Source organism: Pinus tabuliformis, chromosome 5_1 (genome assembly GCF_031772625.1).
Source record: "Pinus tabuliformis cultivar Carrire ecotype Pingquan chromosome 5_1, CPIR1, whole genome shotgun sequence".
In the NCBI taxonomy this organism is placed as follows: domain Eukaryota; kingdom Viridiplantae; phylum Streptophyta; class Pinopsida; order Pinales; family Pinaceae; genus Pinus; species Pinus tabuliformis.
The window spans coordinates 773,207,543-773,215,117 of NC_142305.1; the positions used below are offsets into that span (position 1 = coordinate 773,207,543).

General features: G+C 38.9%; 1 pseudogene; it reads left to right on the forward strand.

Moving 5' to 3' along the window:
- The first annotated feature begins 757 nt into the window (after window positions 1-757).
- Window positions 758-1,807, forward strand: LOC149167219 (GEM-like protein 5; annotated as a pseudogene).
- Window positions 1,808-7,575: the final 5,768 nt, after the last annotated feature.

Consider the following 7,575-nt stretch of genomic DNA (forward strand, 5'->3'; position numbering starts at 1 on the left):
CATCTGAGTATGATTGGGTGACATCTGATTCTGAGTGGAGACAACCTAATTTTATTTGTATTCTCCCTTATTCAGAGAAGGGTGTAGCTCGTATAGTGGCTCAATGATACACAAGCACTCAATTCAAATAAGTTAGGCTTCGAACTAACTCTGAAGGTAGGCAGAGTAAGTGACCGGTGATTCAACCCTTGCAAATATTACAAAGCCCATCCACGAGAGCATCCCTTGAAATCTCTATAGAAAGTATCTGAAAAGTGAAAATTGAGTAACAAAAACTGCATTTGAGTCTCCATGATCAAGCACGTGTTTGTGGCAAAAGATATGATAAGAAGATGTGCATGGGAATTTGGCGACGTGTTGACGAGGGATAGAGGTTCTGATTTCGCCGTGAGATTCCATCGTGAGAGTTCCTACTTAATCATTCTAAATATCATTGGAGAATGGGCTAACATGCAATGAATTTTAGTGACTTTCCAAGATATATGTATGTAATCGTGGTTGTGCCAGGTTAAGACGCGCATGTTTTCCACTTGTCTAAACATGCAATCATTCTTTGAAGGTGTCTTTGAAACAACGATTAAGAAAACTCTACTATGCTTTGCACATTGAGATGGCAACGTAACTATGCTCTGCCTACAGAGGATAGGTAGTCGAAATCAAGGGGATCAGAGCTGTGAAATAGGTAGCCAAAATCAAGGGGATCAGAGCTGTGAAAGCACATGGGAGTCGAGGCAACCCATGAGCAGTAGCTTTTGAAATGACTAACAGAGTGGCGCAACCGATCCTTTATCCAAAGCTTGACACTGAGGGGGTCCGAGTACCCCGGAGGTGTTGAATCGAGATTCAGGTACTTCAGAGAAGGATAGCAGAAAATGGGGCACCAAATTCATAGTCTATCCTTCGGCCCCTTCTGCCCATCCTCACAACCAAGACGCTGCGACGTGGACGGCCCCGGCAGAACATCTCATCCCCAGCTCGTATATTGTGCATCCATCACTAGTAGAGCATTCAAAGTGTGCGCTCGCATAAAAAAAATGTTTGATCGAACAAAGCATTCTCTATTTTTTTCTCATATTAGATTTGTCTGTGTGCAGCCCCAATGCAGTCGGTGTAGCACTGCTTCAACAAATGGACCGAGAAAGCCGAGAATTTGGCCTCAGAGGTCTGGACCAACTGCAAGTATAAGTTCACCTTTATCGTATTGTTCTTGCCTGCCTGCTTGCATTTTGAATTAATGGATTTCTTTTAAATGCAGTGAAAACTGGAAACAACATGTCGGATGTGGCGTGGGGTAAGCTGACCTTGGGTGTCGAAGCCCTAACAAAAGGAGGCTTTGAAGCTCTGTTCCGACAAACCTTTTCCATTTCTCCATAGAAGAAGTTACAGAAAGCGTACACTTGTTATATGTCGACTTCCATTGACCCCGTTGCGGGAACTTTGTACATCTCCACCATGAAGATCACATTCTGCAGCATTCACCCCTTGTCGTTCATTGCTCCCTCTGGAGATGCATCCTGGAGTTACTATAGGGTGAGTGATGCCTACTTTACTTTATGGAATCCTTTAGTATAAAAATTGGGGGAAATTGAAATAGTGATAAAATTGAATGCAAGTTGGGATACAATTGGCGAATCTGATGATTGTGAATCCTTTTGTAAACAAAGACAATCTCGTTGAAAAGTATACTCAGATCGTGACAGTCCACTGTCACAAGTTTTGGTTCTTTGGATTCGTTAACTATGAGAAATCCCTGAGAAATTTGTAGGAATCCATCCCGAATTCAACCTACTCAGCATCCACCTCGTGAGCATCAACCATCGCCTCAAACCATCAACTGACCCCACAGCTTCCCACTAGTCTCATATCTTTGATGTCTAGAAACTGTGTTGCATGTACATGGTGCTCACCACCACTAGGTATCAGGTATGTCTGGCCCACCCATCGCCACCTGCCCGCCCAGGCCACGACACATCGCACCAACATGCCATTGCATTTACAGATGGCTGAAATAGCCTATTGAACTTTGCTCAGTTAGCGATAATGTCTCGCAAAGATTAGTTGGGAGGTTACAGTGAACAACCCTCGTTTCTATCAAAACAAAAGAAATATTAGAAGAAAGCTTGGAAGGTGCGAGCGAAAGCAACTGCCCAGTTCTCGCATAATAGGTTCGACCAATTTGGGTTCTTTTTTTTCTTCGCAAAGCACCTACAGTGTCCATTGAACCTGTCTAGCTAGATCATCTATGTAATTAACTCGAGCTCAAAAATTCAAATTCAAGTTAATAGTATATTCAAATTCAAGTTAATAGTATCTTGTGATGCAAAAATTCAAATTCAAGACTAGGATACAGAAATAGAGAAATTCATAACATTTTAACAATATCTGGATAATCTTTTATGTGGCTTGAATTTCCAGCAACGGCTTGAGAAGCACAACCAGCACAGAGGCTATGCTACCTAAAGCAGCAAGGCCATACTACCATGGTTGGTAGATTACCCAGCCTCCCCTGGCTCTTTCACCGTTCGGGCTCAGCTCCTCCCGCAAACAAAGGATTTTACTATGCTCTCGGCGCAGGCCTACCACACTTTGTGCGTGCGGTGTTTTCACCAGACGGTATTTGCAAATAGTGCCATCCTCTACCGCCATCCTCCCCGTTAGCTGCTTAGTATTCCAAGGTTGTCCCCGTGCATTCTATTTGGTAAACCGGGCATGCTTCAAATTACCTTCTAGAAGGTAGCACCTTCTTTTGGCAAACTGATGCCTCTGCAACAAAAGGAAAAGCTAACACAAATATGGGAGTTTGAAAAGTTTTATGGGAGTTTGAAAGGTGAGGCAGTGAAGGCCACTGAACACACGAAATGTGCATGGCATGCAGGCGGCAGTGGGATGGGTGTGTAGGTGGCGTGTGCATGGTGTGCAGGGGTCAGTGGGATGGGTGTGTAGGTGGCAGTGGGAATAACAAGTATAAGCGTTGCTGCATTATAACTTTTAGCATTTTAGCATTTAATACTGTAGATTAATGTTAGCATTAGTCTACACTATGAACATACCAGCAAAAAACACATATTAGTCTACACTATGAACATACGAGCAAAAAACACACATAATATATGGTCAGCCTCGGGAAGAGGCCAAATAACATGGTGAAATTGTTTGCGCATAAAAACTTTGCTTAAACTTCTTTTGTACTAGATGGGAAAGACGAACAAGCAGCTAAACTAATGCTTATGGACTAATAATCAATTACTATAGTCCCTGGCCATTGCCAGATGGCAGGGACTAATAATATAAAATCCCATTTATTTTGGCAAGGCATGTTTTTGGTAAGTCAGTGAAAAATATTTTTTTAAGTAAAATATGAAACATATTTTATGAGTAAAATATAAGATTTATACGGATAAGATAAAGTCCCATCATTTTATATAAACTTTACATATAAATTTCCTAGTTTTAACCGCGATATATATATATATATATATATATATATATATATATAAAAAGTAGTGTTTGGAATGAAAGGGAGGATTATGCGGGGCCCCAACAAATCAGAAGTTGTTTTGAAGAAACCATAAACTATTCTGCGGGACCCCTGAACTGGTTTTGAATGGGGTCGCGCTTTTAACCTCAATAGTTGATCTAGTGTGCTGGTAGTTTTTGACAAACCATTTAACGTAGGACCTATGCTCTTTGTTAAAATCCGAAAATGCTGGTTTTTGACAAACCATTTAATGCAGGACCTCTGCTCTTTCTTAAAATCTGAAAGATTCGGCCCCCCGCATGTCATCAAATATGGACGCATGATAATTGTAGACAATCGATCGTTGGTCAAAGGAGTTTTTATTTATGCATTGGCAGTTCATTTTGGTTTTCCCTCCATTTGTTTTCTCTGTCGGACCATTGAGAATACCATCTCCAAAACGCTCCTTTACTATTAGCAATGCCCATCAATGTCATTCCAATGTGAACAAAAAGCCAATAATATCATACTAATGAACGATTTGATAGTATTTTTAGTACTCTGAATTTATATTAGCTTATCATATTAAACGATGCATTGAATTATTATTATATTAACCAAATAAACTGTGTTTTTTTATTAATATTTTAAATTATAAATAGAAATGTTTCAACTCTCCAACTTTACACAAAACATTTCCACCTATATATAAAACACATTTAATCACTCTTTAATGTCTCAAATTACTATATTAACTAGATAATGTCAGATTCAACACAAACATCACCTATTCTATATAACCATCTACATAGATTGTCATCACCATGTTAGACCAGAGCATACATAACACACAACGGATTTATACTCAAAGACTTAGACAACAATAGCGGAGAATAATTCACAGAAACAGACAAATGGAGAAACAATAAGATTACTTAATTAGAAACAACGGAATAGATAAAACAATCACTGGAGAACATAAATCACTTTGCATTACGTAACAGGCCTGGAACTTGGCTTGCTTTCCATGGCCTGAGAAATTACAAATTTATAGAGGTAGAAGAAGGATCTAGAATCCAGTATGTGATTCAGATGGAGATCTGGAATGACCTAGAAACCACTAGCGGTGTAGGAGGATCTAGAATCCTGCATGTGATTCTAGAAACTAATGGCAGTGTAGAAAGATCTAGAATCTTGGAGATCTAGAAAGATTTGATCTAGAATCCTACGTGAATTTGGCTTCACACTTAACATTTTCCCACTTGAAGCCAAATAAGAGTGATCAAGTCACACCGATTCCTACTATGCCTCTACATAGCTCATGTTTATTTCGTGGTAGAATCTTAGTGAGCATATCAGCAGGGTTCCTATCTATATGGATCTTTTCCAAGGATAAATGTTCTTCCTCCAACACATGCCAGATCTAATGGTACCTTAAGTCAATATGCTTGGTTTTTGAATGAAATGTTGGGTTTTTCGCCAAGTGAATGGCACTCTGACTATCACAATATAACACATACTTGTCCTGCTTTATTCCTATCTCTCCTAGGAATTGTTGCATTCACAACATCTCTTTACAAGCTTCTATTGCAGCTATGTACTCTACTTCTGTTGTAGAGAGGGCTACTATTCCTTGTAGCCTTGACACCCAAGATACTACTGCACCTACAAATGTATGCAAATAACTTATAGTGGACTTTCTAGTATCCATATCTCCAGCCATATCTGCATCTGTAAATCGTTCAAGCACAGTCTCATCATGACCAAAACATAAACAATAATGACTAATACCCTTGAGATACCTTAAAATCCATTTTACTGCTTGCCAATGTTGTTTGCCTGGATTGGTAAGGAACTTGCTCACTACTCCCACTGAATATGCAATGTCTAGTTGTGTGCATACCATGGCATACATTAAGCTGCCAATTGCTGAAGCATAAGGAATCTTGCTCATCTCTTCTTTCTCCTTGTCATCACTAGGACATAATTTAGTACTCAGCTTGAAGTGGGCTACAAGTGGTGTACCAACTGGCTTGGCATCCTTCATATTAAACCTGTCAAACACCTTCTTCATATATTTTTCTTATGACAGCCATAACCTTTTGTTTTCCCTGTCACACATAATCCGCATGCCCAATATCTGTTGTGTTGGTCCCAAATCCTTCATTGCAAATTTGCTACCCAAATCTTTCTTCAACCTATTGATCTTATTCTTATCATGCCCAACAATCAACATGTCATCCACATATAACAATAATATGATATACTTTCCTTGATCATACATCTTGATATTGACACAATGGTCAGCTTCCAACCTCTGAAAACCATGTTCCAACATGAATGAATCAAATTTCTTGTACCATTGTCAAGGTGTCTGTTCCAACCCATAAAGACTCTTCTTCAACCTACAAACAAGGCCTTCTTTGCCTTTTTCTATGAAGCCTTCTGGCTGCTCCATATAAATTTCTTCCTCCAATTCACCATGAGGAAATGCAGTTTTTACATCTAACTGTTCACATTCTAGGTCTAAAGCAGCAACTAGACCAAGAATGACTCTAATGGATGACAATTTAACAATAGGTGAGAAAATTTCAGTGAAGTCAATACCTTCTTTTTGGGCAAAACCTTTCACCACCAATCTTGCTTTATACCTCTCCTTCTTTTCGTCACCTTCATGCTTAATCCTATACACCCATTTGTTTTGTAGAGCCTTTCTACCTTTTGAGAGGTTTACCAACTCCCAAGTTTTATTTTCTTGCAAAGAGTTCATTTCTTCTTCCATTGCTTTCGTCCGTTCTTTACTGTGCTCAACTTTACAAGCTTCTTGAAAACAATTAGGTTCACCTTCATCAGTCAACAAATATAGTTTGAAGGAGGATACCTTTTTGAAGGCTTATGAGGCCTAGAAGATCTGCGAACCAACTGTGATGGTGCATTATTAGGTTGAATCTCCTGTAAAGGTTCCTGCAAGATTCCTTCTTCTTGTTGTTCATTATTTTCCACTTGTTGTTCTTCATGCTCCTGAATTTGGTGTTCATTTTCTTGTATTGGTGGTATGTTTTCCTGCTACTCTTTAAACCTACCAATAACCTTCTTAACCTCCAACTCACCTATAGTTCTCTTGAACATTTCTCACTCATTAAATATAACATCCCTGATTCTAATAATTTTATGTTTGACTTAATCCCATAGGCGATAACCAAGATCTTCATCCGCATATCCCAAAAAAATGCATTTCATAGATTTATCATCTAGCTTAGTTCTATTTTCTTTGGGAATATGTACGAATGCTTCACATCCAAAGATTTTCAAGCGAGAATAATTCAAATTCTTACCAGTGCAAACTTCTTCAGGGATACCGCAATCCAAGGTTGTAGTTGGAGATCTATTTATGAGGTAGCAAGCAGTCCTGAATGCTTCAGCCCAAAAATTCTTCTCCAAACTGGAATTGGACAATATACTTTGCACCTTTTCCATAATGGTGAGATTCATCCTTTCTGCAACACCATTCTATTGAGGAGTACTAGGCACAGTGTTCTCATGCTTTATGCCAAACCTGTTACAATATTCCTTAAATGCATTTGAGCAATATTCTCCACCATTATCTGTTCTTAAACACTTCAGCGATTTGTTAATCTCTCTTTCAACAACGACATGGAATTTTTGAAATATTCCAAACACTTCACTTTTATTTTTCATAGGATATGCCCAAACTTTCCTAGATGCATCATCTGTAAATGTTACAAAATATGATGCTCCTCCTAATGATTTGATGTTAACAGGCCCAAACACATCCAAGTGTACCAATTCTAACACATTTTTCCTTCTGTCATGGCCACCTCTAAGGAATGAAACCCTTCTTTGTCTATCATATATACAATGCTCACAAAGATTAAGATTGTAGGATTTCAAACCTGGCAATAATTTTTTACCAATAAGGATTTTTAAACCCTTCTCGCTCATGTGACCCAAACGCTTATGCCACAGATCTACTGAATTTCCTTCTTTTGTGACAGTAGCCAAATCTGATTTTCCTATCAGTGTCTTCAATGTGTATAATGTTTCTGTCTTGGGTCCTTTGGCCACGACCAATGCACCTTTGCTAATTTTCCAACCTC